This window comes from Pelodiscus sinensis, chromosome 17 (genome assembly GCF_052426305.1).
Source record: "Pelodiscus sinensis isolate ZL-2025 chromosome 17, ASM5242630v1, whole genome shotgun sequence".
Lineage (NCBI taxonomy): Eukaryota > Metazoa > Chordata > Testudines > Trionychidae > Pelodiscus > Pelodiscus sinensis.
In genome coordinates, this window is record NC_143068.1 from 19684178 (window position 1) to 19702636 (window position 18459).

Here is an 18459-nt window from a genome sequence, read left to right on the forward strand (position 1 = left end):
AAAGCTTTTGCGCAAAAGGGCCAGTGTAGACAGCTCAGGTTTGTTTTGCGCAAAAAAAATCCCCGATCGCAAAAATGGTGATCGGGGCTTTTTTGCGCAAAAGTGCGTCTAGATTGGCACAGACGCTTTTCCGCAAAAAGTGGTTTTACAGAAAAGCGTCCGTGCCAATCTAGATGCTCTTTTCTGCAAATGCTTTTAATGGAAAACTTTTCCGTTAAAAGCATTTGCGGAAAATCATGCCAATCTAGACGTAGCCAGAATGTGGTTATCTGTCCCTTTATTGATACATAATGGCTGAGTCTAGACTGCATCCCTTTTCCGTAAAAGGGGTGCAAATTAGACATATCGCAATTGCAAATGAAGCAGGGATTTAAATCCCCCCTGCTTCATTTGCATAAACATGGCTGCCGCTTTTTTCAGGCTTGGAGCTTTTCCGGAAAAAAGCGCCAGTCTAGACGGGGATCTTTCGGAAAATAAAGCCTTTTCCGAAAGATCCCTTATTCCTTATTTTAAGAGGAATAATGGATCTTTTGGAAAAGGCTTTATTTTCCGAAAGATCCACATCTAGACTGGCGTTTTTTTCCGGCAAAGCTCCGAGCCTGAAAAAAGCGGCAGCCATGTTTATGCAAATGTAGCGGGGGGATTTAAATCCCCATTTCATTTGCAATTGCGATGTGTCTAATTTGCATCCCTTTTACGGAAAAGGGATGCAGTCTAGACACAGCCCATGAGTATAGATAGATACCGATTTATAGATTTATAGATATATACTGTAGACTAAAAAAGTAATTGTGACAGGGCATTAGCCCTGCACTGGCCCTTTAAGGGCAAACCCCAGCCTGAAGCAGGGCTGGGGAGTTTAGCCCCAGCTGGGGCTGTATTAGGGGATGAGGGCCAACTGGGGGCTATATAAAAACCTGGGTGGCGGCTCCCAGGAGGAAGGTCAGTGAGGGCCTGGCTGCTGGGGAAGCAGGAGGCTCCCTGGAGCTAGAGCAGGGCTGGGGAGGCAAGGCAAGGCAAGGCAGGGCTAGGGGAGCTCTAGCCAAACAAACCCCCAGGCGGCAGGGCCTGCATAACGGCCCGGTGGAGAAACAACAACCCCGGAAGGGGGGGCTCAGAGACGGACTTGGGCACTGCCGGAGGGCAGTGTGGCGAAGAGGACGACGCGGCCTGGAAGAAAGAGGGGAAGCCCCGCCAGAGGGAAGGTACTCTGCCAGCAGAAAGAGCTGATCCCGGAAGCAGATGGCAGACCCCCCGCTACAGTGGTGAGTGAACCCCCTCACAGTAATAATCTACTCAGAAGCGTTATTCTGTTCATTTGTGTCCCTGCAAATTGGGCTCAGTTCTTGAAAACAACCCACATTTGATCCTATTGATATAACCTTTTGTGAATGTCAAAAGAGGATGCACTTATTTCTTTGTATAAGAGGTGACAAGCTATTGAATGCAGTATGACTTTCCTGTGCTAGTCAACCTGTCATCCCAAACTGAAAATTAATTTCTCCTAAAACATGTAGTCAGGATGTTTTCTAGTCACACGGATAAGGAAAATACATAGAGCTTCAGAACCAATCTATGCCATCTGTTGGGACCTTAGAGGGGCTAAGGAAGGAAATGAAGAGAAGATAGAAATCACTCCCGGATAAATAGGAGAGAGAGCCTGACGCTCTTCCACTGTTGAGAAGCCCTGTGGATAGTTTGGGAAGATAGAAATATAGGACATTGGACTGAAAGGCTAAGTGTACACTGCCGCACTATTTCTGTATCCTGAAATAGCTATTCTGCATCTTTTGAGTACGCCTATTATTTCGAAATATAACAGGCTCACAATTCTGACATCCCTGTAAACCTCATTCCATGAGGATTAGCAATTTATTTCGAAATAAGTGCTGTGTACACAGTGCCAAATTTAAAAATAAGCTATTTTGAAATAAGTTCAAAATAAGATACTCAATTTGCATAGCTCAAATTGCATATCTTATTTCAACCTACAGTGCAGTGTAGACATGCCCAAAGGGAGCTGTTGGGTCATTGAGTTTAGTCCCTTGCTATACTATGCATCTCTGTCCTATAATCTATTTCATAAACTTTTCAGTTATTATTAGACAATCTTTCTATTAAGTGGCCACCATTCTTGTCTGTCTGTCATGGGATTTTCAACTTGCTGCTCCTGCGCACGTGCCAATGTAGCTGCCCCTGCCAGCTCCTGCAGGTGTGCTCTGCTGCCTGGCTCAGTTCCACACAGCTCCACTGCCTCCTCCCGCCCTCCCCCAACCTGCCTGACCGCAGGAGCCATCATGGGTGAGCCTTGGCTCGTGAAGGATGGGAGTTGGCTGCGCATCGCTGCAGGTAAGAGCGCACCACAAGCAGAACTCTGTCCTGCCATAGTCGTGCCCCAGCCCATAATATTCCCACCCCCAGGGGAGACCTTCATGGCTGCCACCGGCTGCCCTGCCAGCCCAGTGCTCTCCCCCAGCCAGCTATTCTCCCCAACCTGTCCTGAGCATCCCCTGCCAACCCTATTCACCCTTCCCCCTTCTATGTGTAACCCCCTGCCATCCCCCCTGCTTGCCCTCCCCCCTATGTGTAACCCTCCAATGTGTAACCTCCAGGCATAACCCACACACCCCAATTTGTAAAAGCCTCCTCCTCAGGCACAGCCCGCGCTGAACTCCCCACCCCACATTTGCACATACACTTAAAAACCTATTTTATGGTTATGAAGAACTAAAGAAGAAGAGTTCCAACAAACAGCCCCCCACTATCCTTATCTATCAAGTGCACTCCCCATCAACATCCACAGCTCCTTCAACTTCCCCCTGAAATCCTACTTGCGCTATAATGTGTACAGCACCCATAGCTGGATAGTTGGTGATCCGTGACAGCTCTTTGTGTTCGTTGCCTTGTCTCCCCACCCTTTTTCTCAATTGTGCTCATCTGTTGTCTCACTTATATTTGGAATAGTAAGTTTGTTGTGTTTCTACAACACCTATCACCTTGAACACTCTTACACGAATTCCAGTTACATTGAACTTTCCAGAAGCCCTTCCAAAAAAAATTGGAAACAAGTCTAGCTCAAAATACATAAGCATATCAAAATGAACCTTGGACTTTTTATTAGTTGAAACACACAAAAAGACAAAAATTAAAAAAAATATAAACACTTTTTAAAAAGACAATTTTTCTAAAAGCACACCAAAAGACTAAAAATAAAGTGCACCAAAAAGTCAAAAATAACGTTTTAAGCTAGCAATGTAGGAGAAAGATTGGATGGCTAACAGTTAGCAACTACCTTGAATCATACTTAGCTTAAAACGTTATTTTTGACTTTTTGACATACTTTGTTCTTATTTTTAGTCTTTTGGTGCGCTTTTAGAAAAATTGTCTTTTTAAAAAGTGGTTTTTATATTCTTTTTTATTTACTTGAAAAGCTATCTGTAGATAAACAGGACAAAATTTCTCTTCAGGTTTGCTATTCACTTCCAGGGCGTCAGGATTTCATTGTCAGTGTGGTAAATGTCCTATTGACGCCAATTGATTTCACCCTTTGGAAGGGCCTTCTTTTTTCTAATACTGCTCAGGAAGCAAGCACTGTTTTAGAATCCTGCACTGTGAATCAAAAATGTACCTTCCTATGCTTTGCTGTGGATTCTGAGCACAAGGATTCTTAATTTTATTTTATGTAGGCTTTTATACAGAGTTCATCACTGGTGTATTGGCGTGCCTTCCATTAGTGCATTAAGCGATATGATTACACAGCTGTCACGTGTTGTTTGTTCTCTCTTACCCCCCACACAGGGAGAAATATGTTCCAGGTGGGATCTCATTTTGATAGTGTGTGTCTTTTTAGGCAGACAGACAGATAGATGTTGCTATGTGTTTGTTAAGATGGCAAGGTTAAAGAAATGTGTCTTATATTTGGAGCAGACAGTGATGAAGTTTGTAATAGTCCTTAACAGTGTTCCCCATAAGCTGTTAACTTGTGTGGCCACTCAGCCACTGAGCTGATTAGCTGAGCGCCCACTGAGCGGTTTGTGTTTCTATTAGTGGCACACATTCACAAATACCTCGGTGCACATAAATAATGTATTCTGTACGTGGATGAAAAAAAATCCACACAGATGGAAAAGATTAGAGGGATCATTGGTCCTTAGATCCTAGGGGGATTTCATACCTTGGTCTCAGACCATTTCCAGAGAAGGTTCGGTCATGTGCACAGATGCCATTTCATCTGATTGCTGAGAGTTCTATTTTGCCAGATGTGTGTAGTTGTCTACCATGGTTCTTGTCCCAGAGCTTTAGATCTTTGAGATGCTGAGCCCAAGCCATGGAAAGCTTGGAACATAAAGACTGAGACCTTGAACTTGATTCAGAATTCTATGGGAAGCCAGTATAAATAGTGGAGGATAGGTGAGATATCTTCATGGTAGGCTGTGTTGTTGAGGGGATGAACTATGAAGTTCTGAACTACTTGGGGATTCCTAAAGGCTGAAGGCTTCACATTCAGTTATGTTGTATTTTTGTAGTCCATCTGAGAAGTGATGAAGGCATGAATAACTGAGGCCAGGCCTTTATCTCCCAGGATGGCATGGAGTTTCCTACTCCAGTACAGATAGTAGAAAGTGCAGATACAGTTATTTGAGAGCTTGGCATTGGTGAGGAATCCAGGAGTCCTCCTAGGCGACATATTGAATTGACCAATTGTGGTTGTGTATTCTCAACTAACAGAGTCCGCACTGTAGATATCATTTCTTCAAAATACTATCCTCCACCCACCAGCATCACCTCTGCTGTGCTTCAGGAAGCTGTTTGTACCTCAAGCTCATCTCATCTAAGCACGGGGTATCCTAATATTAGTAGAATGGACCTATGGTGCGAAAGATAGGTAGAGCTGTGAATCATCTGTATATTGCTGGCACGTGAGTCCATGTTGTTTGATCTATTCACCTTGTGGATGCATGCAGATGTTAAAAAGGAATGGGAAGAGAACTGATCTTTGTGTCCATAAGTGAGAGGGTCTAGAAGAGTTACAGTTCCCCTTCACTACTTGCTGGGAGCATCCTTCCAAGAAGGACTCAAACTATTTTAGCACATTCCTTGGACACCATCCATTTTTCTTAGGAGATACAGAAGAATATCAACGAAAATGGGCAACAAAAATTATTAGGGGGCTGGAGCACATGGCTTAAGAGGAGAGGCTGAGGGATTTGGACTTATTTAGTCTACAGAAGAGAAGATTGAGGAGAGATTTGATAGCAGCCTTTAACTACCTGAAGGGGGGTTCCAAAGAGGATGGAGAGAGACTAAGACAGATGACAGAAAGAAGAGCAATGGTCTCAAGTTGCAAAGGGGGAAGTCTAGGTTGGATATTTGGAAAAACTATTTTACTAGCAGGATGGTGAAGCACTGGAATGGGTTAACTAGGGAGGTGGTAGAATATCAATCCCAAGAGGTTTTTAAGTCCTGGCTTGACAAAGTCCTGGCTGGGGTGACTTATTTGGGGTCAGTCCTGCTTTGGGAAGGGGGTTGGACTCTGTAACCTCCTGAGGTCTCTTCCAACCCTATGATTCTTTGATTCTAATATCATGGTCAACAGTGCTCAATCCTCCAGAGATACCCAGGAGAATGAAAACAGATATCTGTCCTCTGACCACCAGTATTAGAATATCATCCATCCATACCATTAAAGTGGTTTTGGTTGTGTCCTGGCCTGAATCCAGATGGTGTTGGGTCTATAATGCTAGCTTATGTTAGATGAACTTTTATCTGGCCTTCTGTATGTGCTTGCTTAGGAGTGGAAAATTTGGCACATGGTAATGGTTTGTTAGGGCTAAAACAGTAAGGGTAGGTTTCTTCAGTTTTGATTAGATTATTGCATATTTAAAGAAGGAAGGGAGATTCCTTCCCTGAATGAGGCATAACAACCTATACAAAGGAAGGTATCTGAGGGCATTTCTATAAAGGGACATCCAGATAAACTACATTAACTAAAGATGTGAGTTTAAATTCATGCTTTTAGTTAATTTGGTTTATCTTTCCTAGGTGTCCCTTTGTAGATGTGCACTACATGGTACCTTTTTGGTAATCTCACATTGCATATAAGAGTCCAACTTCTGTTCTCATTTACACTGACGTAAATTCAGGGTAACTACCTTGAACTCAATGAAGTTATCCTGGGGTTACCACAGTGTCATTTAAGGTACGTTTACACTGCGCACTTATCCGGAAGAAATACTCCAAAATCGCTTATTTTGAAATAGCACGTCTACACTACAGAGAAACCTCAAAATTAGTCCAAGGCAGACTTCCCTAATGTGCAGTTGGGTGCCTAATATGGAGTTCTAAGATAGTTGGGTGCCTAATGTGGACATACTACCTCAATTTAGAGCCCCAGGAGGCAATGGGGAGTAATTACTTGGAATGGCCTTAGGAAAGAGCTATTTTGATATAGCAGCAGTGGAGCATTCACACTACTACTATTTTGAAATAGCTATTTTGGAATAGGCATTATTCCTTGTGGAATGAAGTTTACAGAAGTCGGAATAAGCTGTCCAATATTTCAAATTTATTTCAAAATAATGGAATTGCTATGTAGACACTCACATTGTTATTTCAGAATAACGGTAAATCTGAAATAACGCTTCTGTTTAGATGCATTCTTAAAGAACAATTTGACACAAGACTGAAGATTTTTCTTCCTCATCATAGTGTCATTTCTGCATATTGGGGCTTTTACCGTGAGGCCAGTAATCTCAATGGCAAAGATTCTCACTGGATTGTGGAAAGAAATTTCCTCTCCATAGTGTAACTAGCAATAGCAGGTTAAGAAACTTACCTGTGACACATTTCCTATGCAAAATGTCTTCCAGTTGACAGATAAACAACAAACCTCATCCTTTCTTCATAAAATATATGCATTTGAATGCATTTTATAAAGTTTCTACTTAGAAGCATTTAACAATAGGAGCAACTTATGAGAATAGTTCTCTTTTGCTCCGAAATCTGCATGGTTTTCCTTTTCAAAATACAGTCACCCTTCCAAAGTACTTTCATATTGTCAGACTTGCTGGGGAAGAAATTCAGTCAGTCAGCCATTAAAAGGTGGGAAAGCTTCCTGCTGTTATGTATATGAGAGCAGGGCATTGTCTTGTCACATGTCAGATACTCAGCAGTAGCGGGAGAGAAAATCCTGTTGGTATATGATGGAGTTTGTGAGATCTCCAAACCGTAATTATTGGAATGTGTCCTGGGATAAGTGATGCTGTCACTGAACTCTGATTAGGTCTGAAGCAGGGTAGATGTAAGAAGGTGGGGGAAATAATGTCAAAGCTGTTAATTAGCAGGTAGTAAAAGTAACCAAAATTGTACAATCTGAAAGCAATTTGTCATCCACTTGCTTTAAATTAGAAACTTGGTAACAACTATGCACTTCTGTTGCACCTTTCATTTCTGGACCTCAGTGCACTTTATATTCATTAATTAAAATTCACAATGTCTGTGAGGGAGGTGAGTATGAGCATACCCATTTTAAGAAGGTCACAATGCAAGACCAATAGCCATGCCAGAAACAGAACTCAGGAGTCTAAAGTGCCAGCCATGTTTTCTAACCATGAGACAATGCTCCCTCTGACTGATTTAGAAAAAAGAAATATGCAGCTGAAAAAAATAATTCATGACCGATGCATCAATAAGCATGCATAATACATTTCTGAGCCTGCATCTTAAAAGGCACAAAGTTTTAGATTACCCAGTTCTCAGCTGCTCATTTACAATGTTTGCTAGATATGTCCATTCTCAAGAGCAGAATATTGGCCCCACTAAATCCGTTCTGTCCACCAGCTGGGTGGTACAAAGCAGGCTCAAAGTTGGTTTTAACCAACAATGGGAGGATTCCCCACATGTACAGAAATTCTTCAGTATTGTAGGGCTGCCCTAATGGCTTCTTTATCACTTCTTTTCCCAGCTTAGAGAGTCTGGCTTAGGAAAAGAAAGCAGGGAGACAGCACTCTAGCGATCCCCAAATGCCAGAATAGCCTTTGGGACTCATGGGAATCAAGGGGCAACTTAGAACAGCTCAAGCTTCTCTGTTACTCCAGGAGTGAGACCAACTCAAAATCAGGAGAACACAAAGGAAACTTCTCCCATCTCCATAACTCAAGCCCCAGACTATGACACAGACACTGCTCAGAATATAGCCAATAGTTCTGCGAGCTCAAAACATCTCGGCTGTGTCTACACTGGCATGAATTTCCGGAAAGACTTAAAACGGAATACTATTCCGTTTTCAGTTTTTCTGGAAAAGGAGCATCTACATTGGCAGGCTGCTTTTCCGGAAAAGCCCTTTTTCTGGAAAAGCGTCTGTGGCCAATGTAGACGCGCTTTTCCGGAAAAGAGCCCCAATCGCCATTTTCGCGATCGGGGCTTTTTTCCGGAAAAGACTACTGGGCTGTCTACACTGGCCCTTTTCCGGAACAGTGTTCTGGAAGAAGGACTTATGCCCGAGCGAGAGCAGAATAGTTTTTCCGGAATAGCGGCTGATTTTGTACAGTATAGCAGCGTTGCTTTTCCGGAAATTCAAGGGCCCGTGTAGACAGCTCGCAGCTTATTCCGGAAAAGCGGCTGATTTTCTGGAATAAGTGGCCCAGTGTAGACACAGCCCTCATGTGTGTGTGTTTATATATATGGACCATTCTTCTTGATGTTACCTGCCTGAACATTTCACAAAAGTAAGCCTACGTTCAGCAGACCTTTGAATGCTTCATAAAAAAAAATCAGTAAATGTTACTCATTAAATTGTGGGATGATAATCATCCAAAAACTATAACTTGGAACTTGAGCAAAAAAAGGAAGCAAAACAACAGTAACAAAAAAATCAGTCTACATTCTTTCTTTGGAGAGAAACATTTTTTTTTTTTTTTACAATCTACCAATATGGAATAGTTTCAGCATTTCCTGCATGACTTTCTAAAGGCTTAAAATGCCTCAAGGCACTCCTGTGTGCTGTACTTGGAAAAAAGCATTACTTTAAAGACTGGACAAATGAAGCACAAAAGAGTGCTTTTGACCTGGCTATTACCACAGTGTGTTTATACATGCATAGAGTTGGACACTGCTTCTCAGTGCTGAAGAGGTAACTAGTGCAAGAAGGTTCTCTCTCTGTCTCTCTCTCTTTCTCGAAATGAGTAGAGGACTAAAGGGGATTCCCAACTGTAAAACAAAACATGTCAGGAAGGAAGGGATTGTCTCAGGGTGTGACTGTAACAACTATGTGGTTATGTGGGGAGGAAAATATGGGAAGGTTCTGTGAATATTTATAGAACACTGGAGAACTGTATATTTAGAGCCCCCAGGTGAACTCAACCATAGTAAAAGAACAACAGTCAGTGATGTAGGGATCTTGGCAAAGAGGATCCTGTGACATTTTCTGGACATATTCCAAAGGGTTCAATAGCCCCTTGCTACAGCATGTTTTTCAGCTTAGTTATGAAATGCAGAGAATCCTGCCAGCAATTTATTACAGTTATCAGGGAATTGTGTTTTCTCTTGCAGTAATTTTAACCTGGTGCTATGTGACTCATAGACAGATAGACACTGGACCCAATTCTGCACTGATTCATACCACCTGCAACCCCACCAAGTCATCTGGAATACAGGGATTAGGTCTAAAGAGTTGGCCAAATTGTTCCAAATAGCTGACATATATCATATAAAATCTTTCTTTGGATTTGACTGTATTGGTAACTCAAATAATAACAGACCATAACCTGCAGACAAAGCTTTCTCCCAACACTCTCTCTTCCTTGAGTTTCCTTGAATAGCATCATGCCCTTTTATCCAGATGTAGTTAACAAACCACATCAGTACAATCAGGCACCAAAACATGTTCATCACCCTTCTGCAGAGTTTTCACTCCCACTGAAAGGAAGGGTCAACAGCCTGGTATCTCTGTATGGCTGTAGGAGAGGCCATCCACGTACAAGAGATAAAGGTCAGTTTTTCTAAGGTAGTTGGGTGCCTAAAAGGTGCAGATAGGCATCTAAACACCTAAAAATCCCACTAGGTGCCCATCTGCATCTTTAGGCACCTACGTACCTTTGAAAACCTGGCCTTAACTTAGTTTTTGGTAAATTGACCTAAATAAGATTAGATTTTGAGGGACCGAGAAAAAGTATAAGTAACAACAGCTTCCACAAAATGATGCAAAGGTTAAAAATTCAATGACAAAAGGTCACCTTTTCACACATGCATTCAGACCACTGGCAATGCAGAACTGTATAACTGGATAGGGAAAAGAAACAGAATTTAGACACAGCCTTGGACTCATGTCTGAATTAATCTCAGGTAACAACCTGAGCCACAAAGTTCAAATCCAAACTTCCCAGGGCATTTTGCCTGTCATTATAGAAATGTGCCTAAATTACAACTGCTCTGAATATCCCCAAATTTCATGGAGGTTCAGATCTAGGCTTCAGCCTCTGGAACAAATTGTGTCATGGCAACTCAGATAAATACACCTGAAGGGCAAGCATTTTGCCTCTGCAATAGATCTAGGGCCAGGTGTTTGTTTTTTTTAATGCCCTAAAGAAAGAGACTCTCGGATCTTTCTATAGTCTCCCTGCCCCCATTCTAATATTGCCTCCCCATTCACAGCATGCAAAATGAGCCCTTTGCTATTCTCTGAATATAGTTCTCAGGGATTGTGTACATTTACTGGGAGATTGACGCTGCAGAGATTGATCTCCTCGGTCTAGTAAGGACCCACTAAATCAACCACTGATAGTGCCCCCGTTGACTCCGATACTCCACCAGATCATGAGGAGTAAAGGAAGTTCATGGTTGAATTTCTCCTATCAATCTGCAGAAAGGATGCTGTGAAAATTTGACTTAAGGTATGTCAACTCCAGCTAAGCTATTCACATAATTGGAGGTGTGTATGTGATCTCAGGTTGACTTTCTTCCATAGTGTAGACTGGGCCTAAATGTATTTTTTCAGAACACAATGTTAATATTTCCATCCAGATTCTCTACTACATTCCATTTATGCTTTGTACTGCGGAGCGAGGGCCAATTAATGTTCTAGCTCTCTGGTTCTCTGCTTCACCTTCAGTACAGTTTACAGTGTAATTTATAGGCGATGGGGCTGGTGGCTCTGAAGTGCACCATCCAGCAATTTTTTCCTAGGGAGCATACTTCAGCACTGGTATGCCAGTGTGTACACTGCAGCTGCTCCTTTTACCTGACGCCCTCCCGCTTATCCCCGGGAGGAGGGGGGAGTTATCACACCCTGATATAAAACCATTTCATGGGAACATTTTCCTAAAATAGCAGCAGCACATCACTCCCTGCTGTGGGTTATTGCTAAATGTGTGTGGTTTGAAAATAATTACAGTTAGATCATTCAGTGCCTAGTATTTCTCCTACTCTCTTTTGAGATTAGACCATTCCACCTCTAGCCCTGCCCTCCAGCTGCTGAAGCAGAATTATCTGTCTCTAAGGTTCAAAACAAAATATTTCTTTCAAATATAAGGGAGTGGACTTAGATTGCTTGCCAACTGGTATAGAAGTCAAGAATTCAGTCCTGTGAGAGCTAAGAATCCTCAACTTCTGTAAGCTCCAATTGGAGATGGAGATATATGTGACCTTGTTCCAAATATCTTTCAAATATTGCTTTAGTCTGGAGATTCATGTGACTACTCTGTTGTCAAATGTGGATTGCATCACATGTCATCCAGTTAGCTTTCCTTATGATAAGGTGCATCCTGACTAGGGCGCTACCAAATTCATGGCCTACCAAATTCACAGTTTGTGATACATTTTCCCCTGCTGGGAGTTTGGTAGGGCCCTAATTATGGCATGGTCAGATATGATCTGATGCAATACTGTACAATGGCTTTTGATTATTTTGAGCTATTTCAAATCTATATAGAGAAATTTCAAGTATATAGAGAAATACCATCTAGATCAGGGGTTCCCAACCTGGGGTACGCGTACCCCCAAGGGGTACAGGGAATATTTGGTAAATAACTAGATTATCCTAATTGAAATATTCCAAAAGTAGTAGTGTTAGTGAAAAAAGTTGTGGATTCTAGAGTCTAGAATTTATTTCCTTTCATATTGAATAGGGGGTACGGGAAGGTTTACTAAAAGCCAAGAAGGCACGGGGACCAAAAAAGGTTGGGAACCCCTGATCTAGATGGAGCTACTATAATGAGGATGTATACCTAGCTGGAAAACCATTCTCATAAAGTAGTTATACATAGTTCACAGTGAGGCTGGAAGGGCGTAATGAGTGGCATCCTGCAGGGATCAATTCTGGGTCTGGTTCTGTTCGATATCATCATCATAAACATCATACATGTAGTGAGTACATTTATAAAATGTGGATGATACCAAACAGGCAGGGTTTGCAAGTACTTTGGAAAACAGGACTATAATTCAATTGATCTAGAAAAACTGGAGAAATGGTCTGAATCAACAGGATGAGATTCCATAAGGACAAATGCAAAGCACTCCACTTAGTATGTGTGCAACGGAGTGTTCCTTCCTAACTCAGAAATGACTGCCTAGGAAGGAGTATTGCAGAGAGGGATATAGGGGTCATAGTGGACCACAAGCTAAATCTCAGTCAACAGTGTGTCGCGAAAAAAGAAAACATTGTTCTGGGATGCATTAGCAGGAGTGTTGTCAGCAAGACACAAACAAGTCACTGCGCTGATTAGGTCTCAGCTGGAGTAATGTGTCCAGTTCTGGGTGCCACATTTCAGGAAAGATGCAGACAAACTGGGGGGGAAAAAAGTCCAAAAAAGAGCAACAAGAGTGATTAAAGAAAATATGAACTAGAAAATATGAACTGTGAGAAAAGATTGAAAGAATAGAGTTTCTTTAGTCTGGAAAAAATAAGTCTGAGAGGGGACATAACAGCTTTAAAGTACCTAAAAGGTTGTTGCAAGGAGAAGGAAAAAAATTATTTTGCTTAACCTCTGAGGACAGGGCAAGAAGCAATGGGCTTAAACTGCAGCAAGGAGGGTTTAGGTTGGACATTAGGAAAAATCTGGCAAGGTGGTTAAGCACTGGAAAAAATTGCCTAGGGAGGTTGTGGAATCATCATCATTAAGAGAGGTTAGACAAACACCTTTTATGGGTAGTATTCCTGTAAGCTTTGTGCTTGTGCGGCCACATAGAAGAAATTCAAATGTTGCTCAGAGGAGCACTCGCAACTAGGTTTCTGTTTCTATTGGTGATGCACATTTGCACATGCATTGGTGTACATAAAATTATTCTGCACGTGGATGGAAAAAATGCACAAAAGAGTAGAGGGAATGCTGGTTATGAATGATCTAGATGGTGCTTGTTTCTGCCATTGGTAGAGGGGACTGGACTCAATAACCTCTCAAGGTTCCTTCCAATTTTATTCTATGAAGTTAGTCACTTATTATCATTTTGGCTCACAAATATTGACACATCAGTATTCTATCCATGGTAGAACTGACATGAGCACATAAATACAAAGATAAGCAAGCTGGCAAATACTTTTTGTTCACAGCTACTCAAATTAAAGACAGGTACTTTGGTGTGTCTTCAACCAGAAACAAACTGTGAAAATTCATTTCCCAGTGCTATCTAAGTATTTTTTTATAATTCACTATGATCACACTATATATTCAGATAGAAGTTACAAATAAGCTTTTCAACTCTTCCTTGTTTATACAATATTAGCACCACTTTATAGAAGTGGGTGCTAATTAAATGCTGTGTTTTAATAGAATCCCCATGAATTTGTAGAGTACATGCTGGAAAGACTTTTCAAAATAATTTACTTTTAAAATAAGTGGGATAATCAAAATCAAAATAATTCAAATCTTATGTTTTGATTCCCACTATCTTTACCACCAAACTGATTAGGCTTAGATGCCTCAAATGAGGAAAAGAGGAATGGTATGGAGGAAGAATCAAAAGAAATTTTGCTCACTTAATTTTTCAAGGGTGGTTATTTAATAAAGGATTCCCCCCTATTTTCAGCCATGATTTTGCTCACACAAACCAAGTAACTGTGCGTGGACCCTGGAACTACTCTAACTTGTGCTGCCTGTGGGATGCACTGCAGCTCAGAATCTGTGGCACACTCCCTACCCTGTCCCTGCACTGATAGAATTATCTGCCAAGCTTTTGTGGGTCATTTATGGCGCTCATATGCTGCCAGAGACATGTCTACAAACCGGAGGTGAGAATAGCATCATGGCCTCCTCCCAAGAGTCTGATGATACTGAAAAGCCTACCCCTATAAAATCCTTTGGCAGATTACTGAGTCCCCTCAACACCAATCAAAAGTCAGTGGAAGTTGAAGATTTGCAGTCCTTTGGTATGGTTGTTCAGTGGTTTAATCGAGTCATAAGAACATAAGAATGGCCACACTGGGTGCATGTCCATCTAGCCCAGTATCCTATCTTCCAACAGTGGCCACTGGCACATGCCCCAAAGCAAATGTATAGAACAGGGAATCATCAAGTGAACTCTCTCCTGTCATCCATTGCCAGCCCCTGAAAAACAGAGGCTAGGGACACCATTCCCTAGCCATTCCTGCTAATAAATATTGATGGACCTAACCTCCATGCATGTATCTATTTTTTTTTTTTTGACCCTGTTAAAGTCCTGGTCTTCACAACATTCTCTGGCAAGGAGGTTCCACAGGTTTACTATGTGCTGCATAAAGAAAATGTTCCTTTTGTTTGTTTAAAACCTGCTACTTATTAATTTCATTTGGTTTCCCCTGGTTCATATGTTATGGGAACAAGTAAATAACTTTTCCTTATTCACTTTCTCCATGCTTATTTTGATTTTATAGACCTCTATCATATCCCCCCTTAGTCTCCACTTTTCTAAGATGAAAAGTCCCTAATCTCTCTTTATCTGACATCCATTCCAAACCCCTAATCATTTTTTTTTTGCCCTTTTCTGAACCTTTTCCAATGCCAACGTATCTTTTTTGAGATGAGGCAACCACATCTGCAGTAATCAAGATGTGGGCATGCCATGGATTTATATAGAGGCAATAAGATATTGTCTGTCCTATTCTCTATCTCCTTTTTAATTATTCATAGCATTGTTTGCTTTTTTGACTGCCACTGCACACTGAGTGGATGTTTTCAGAGAACTATTCACAATGACTCCAAGATGACTCTAGAGCAGCGGTCCCAAACCTTTTGGGGCTGCCGGGTGCCCAGGGGTAGGGCTGCTCACGCGCTACGCACCCGGGGGTGGAGACATCCATGTGCCGCGCAGCCAGGGCAAGGCTGGCTCTGATCACTCGGCAGGTGCCCATAAATGCCCTGGCAGGCACCACGGTGCCCGCAGGCACCACGTTGGGGACCACTACTCTAGAGTGGTGATAGAAATGTAGCCGTGTTAGTCTGGGGTAGCTGAAGCAAAATACTCTAGAGTGGTTATAGTTAAATTAGTCCCCATCATTTTGTATGTATAGTTGGGATTATTTTTTCCAATGTGCATTACTTTACATTTATCAACATTAAAATTAATTTGCCATTTTGTTGCCCAGTCACCTAGTTTTGTGAAATCCTTTCGAAGCACTTCACAGTCTGCTTTGTTCTTAGCTGTCTTGAGCAATTTAGTATAATCTGCAAATGTTGCTACCTCTCTGTTTACCCCTTTCTCCAGATCATTTATAAATAGGTTAAATAGGATTGGTCCCAGTAAGGGACCCTTGGGGGACACCACTAGTTACCTTTCTCCCTTCTAAAAACTGACCATTTATTCCTACCCTTTGTTTCCTGTTTTTTAAGTCCTACATTTATTCTCAGGGGCATCAGTCAGAGGTACTATTGCTTTGTTTACGCTTGATATTAAGGGCAGGTACATGAGTTTGGATGAAATAAGAAGTGACCCACATTTTCATCTGGACTGATCTTTTTTGGTGGTTCAGAAATCTGTGTTAACTTCATTCTCTGTGCTTCTGAGTCATAGATCAGGTTGGAAATTGAAATGGTAACATATTTTGAAAGCAGATGTTTTTGTGTCTGGAAATATAGAAAGGCAAAGAAATTCTAAGACTTCTAGATACATCAGAAATTCAAGGTATACTGTATTTCTTTGAGTGAACTATTCAATCTTAATTCAAATATAATGTGCCTAATTCTCTTTGTACTTGCAATGGTTTTATATTGACTCCATACATTATGTCCTAACAAATAAGAAGATAATCAGACCCCTAGGTACAAATACAGACCATCATCTTTTGATATTTCTGCTTCACAAAAGCATTGAATTCCCCAATTGTCTGGCCAATTGAAGAAGCATAAATGATTTTCAGTCCCATTTTTACCTTCCATAACATTGGGGAAAACATCTCTTGACAGAGACCTCCATCCAACCTATGTAGGTTCTGAAAATACAAAGTGGGAATAGAGACACTTCAAGTAAAGTTAATAAAAATGGCAGAACAGCTTAGTCAAAGTTATTAAGAAACTGCATACTCCATGAACAGTGATTGCAAATGCAGAGACAATAAAACCTGAAAGATGTTAAAGTCCAGATTGATTACACTCATGACGTTCCATTTATTATATTTCATTATTTTAAAATAGATACTGAGTCATAAACATGGCTGCCAATAAGTCCACCTGGGTCCTATGAAAAAGATAATAAATACTCCTCCCTGACTTTTTTTGGTCATATTACAGATATTGCAGAGATTGCTTTGGGGCTTTCATCCAGGACCCTAGAAACCTCGTCCCTTGTGCTTTTCTCTACTCCATAAGTCGTGGTTTTCAAATATTTTCATCTCTGTTCCATATCAGAAAGCATCTGCATTGTATTATATTTCATCCCTGAGCCAAGAAGGGAATATGTTTTTGGCATTTCTGAACACGATCAAATAGATTTCATTGCTAAAAAAGTGGGAGGGGAACCCTACCATACAGCTCTTGCTATTACCTTAAATAGAAAGAAGATCTGCAGGAAAATGTATGTTGATGAAGGATATTGATTTGCAGGGCCCTATTTATACCTGCTGTATGCCCCTTTAACTTATGCCAGGGATGAATTAAATTTACTTATTGTCAATAGCATTTTGCAGTTTAAAAAAAAAAGAAAGGAAGGGAGAAATAGGTGATTAATAGTAAGCTACATTTCAGTATTCTGTAACAGCAATAAATTAGCTGAGCTTAAATATGTTCCGCAAACTGGATAACAACAAAAAATAATCATGAATATCTCATGTATAAAAACTAGTTTCACTAAAAAGCAAACCCTTTGGAGCATTTTTTCTACAGTAATTTACTGTGGAGTAATATATTGTCAGCATGGACTATGCTAAGCACATCTATTTTTGTTAAAAAGATAGAGGCATGATCTTGTGGTCAGAACACAGAACCGAGAGCCAAGAATATCTGGGATCTAATGCAAGAGCTGACTATTATTCCCTCTGTAACTTTGGGAAACTTAATCTCTCCCTCCTCTTCACAACATGTAAAGTAACATTTAACTCCACAGAACTCTTATAAGGGCAGATAAACCAATATATGAACATCAATTTTAAGAGGGAAATAGCCATGTATCTGCAAATTGTTATGAAATGAACTTTTTTTTAGGAAACCTACACAGTTAACACTTTAGTGATTATTTTTTGCCTTTTTGTCCTGTTTTAAAATATTATCTTGAAACAGCACAATAGCAACTTTTTGCTGAACTTTAGCCAATCAGGATCATCCCACCAAAATAATGTAAATACAATTAGTTGATTTAAAGCACATTTCATGTTATGCTTATCTGCTAAGTGTTTCGGTTATGGCACTCATACCACATGAGTCACTCATACATATTCCTCAAGGAAGAGCCAAAAGATGGAAGGAAAATGCAGCCCGAGGAAAAAGTCTATAAAGATTTCTCGCTTTTCTAATCCCTTCTCTCTAATGTTTCTTTGTAAATTTGTCAGATGGGAATGAAATTGCCTCATAACTCTCCAGACGTGAAGAGCATCACTGCACAAAATTACGTACTTGTCAAAGCAAGGGGGAATTTATGTTGGTGTTCCTGAGATGTGATTTTATTCAGTCTATTTCCTTTGTGCACATCATTGCAACTAGAGAGACAAAAACAACTAGTTTATGTATATTCTTTTTCCTTTGGTTTCTTTCTTTTTTTTAATACTATGTTGAATTTTTTTTCTTCCATTTTTCCCTTTTGTTTCTTTTTCCCCCCAACTCCTTTTATCTACTGCTTATTGATAGTGACAAGAAACTTCCATTCAACAATACAGTGATGATAGCAGCTATGATTTTACCAGTACTAGGCAGTTCAAACAAGTACTAAGATAATTTCCCTATGGAGCATACAGGAAGGTGTGGGTTCTTTTCCGGAGCCATGACAAAAGATCAGAAATTATTTTGATTCAAAAACCTTTAACATGTCTTCCAGACAGCAGAAATTTTATTTCAATTAATTCTT

General features: G+C 40.7%; 1 long non-coding RNA gene across 1 annotated transcript in view; it reads left to right on the plus strand.

The window, feature by feature from the left end:
- Positions 1-694: 694 nt before the first annotated feature.
- Positions 695-18459, plus strand: part of LOC149523462 (uncharacterized) — a 38968-nt gene continuing 21203 nt past the window's right edge. Inside the window, exon 1 of the long non-coding RNA XR_016347032.1 lies at positions 695-1265. This is a non-coding gene — a long non-coding RNA (uncharacterized LOC149523462). The remainder of the gene's footprint in view (positions 1266-18459) is intronic.